The sequence below is a fragment of the Merops nubicus genome, unplaced genomic scaffold, assembly GCF_000691845.1.
Source record: "Merops nubicus isolate BGI_N331 unplaced genomic scaffold, ASM69184v1 scaffold32985, whole genome shotgun sequence".
In the NCBI taxonomy this organism is placed as follows: Eukaryota; Metazoa; Chordata; class Aves; order Coraciiformes; family Meropidae; genus Merops; species Merops nubicus.
The window spans coordinates 2804-3536 of NW_008612159.1; the positions used below are offsets into that span (position 1 = coordinate 2804).

The 733-nt window shown below is 45.6% G+C and overlaps 2 non-coding genes across 2 annotated transcripts; both read right to left on the reverse strand.

Annotated features, from left to right (window-relative positions):
• Positions 1 to 376: 376 nt before the first annotated feature.
• Positions 377 to 449, reverse strand: TRNAV-CAC. Its single transcript has one exon. It is a non-coding gene; the product is annotated as a tRNA-Val (tRNA).
• Positions 450 to 657: 208 nt separating this feature from the next.
• TRNAV-CAC lies at positions 658 to 730 on the reverse strand. The gene has a single exon. It is a non-coding gene; the product is annotated as a tRNA-Val (tRNA).
• Between the last annotated feature and the right edge of the window lie 3 nt (positions 731 to 733).

Sequence of the window (733 nt, forward strand, 5' to 3'; positions counted from 1 at the left end):
AGGAGGAAACGGCTCCGGTGGGGGCAAAAAAAGCCTAAAAAAGGCCAAAAAAAAGGTTAAAAGGGGGGAAAAAAGGAAAATAAGAAGTGTTTCAAACCACGGCCCTTTCACGTGTGAGGCAAACCCGATAACCGCCGCACTACAGAAACCCGGGAGGGTCTTTTTGGGGGGATTTAGTTCCACAAATTCACAATAAATGTTTAAATTCCGTTTTCTCAGTCCCCACTGATCCTCCCCGCCTCCATTTCCCCTTTTTTTGTCCTTGTTTTGACGCCGTTTTCCTCCCTCCTCTTCCAAGAGCGACCAACCACGAGATAAAGAAAGAAAAAAAAACTAAAACAAACCCAAAAATAACCAAAAATGGTTAAAATTCGGGTGTTTCTGCCCGGTTTCGAACCGGGGACCTTTCGCGTGTGAGGCGAACGTGATAACCACTACACTACAGAAACCCTGGGCTGTGGATTTTGGGGGGATCTAGTTCCACAATTTCAGAAGAAATCAGCATAAATCTTTTTTAATCCCCTTTTTCCCCATTTTTATTGCTCCATTTCCCATTTTCGCCCTTCTTCAGACGCTTTTTTTCCCCCCCTCCTCTCCCAGAAACACCAACCGCATAACGGGGAAAGAAAAAAGAACCAAAAAGGGTTAGAATTTAGGTGTTTCTGCCCGGTTTCGAACCGGGGACCTTTCGCGTGTGAGGCGAACGTGATAACCACTACACTACAGAAAAGCC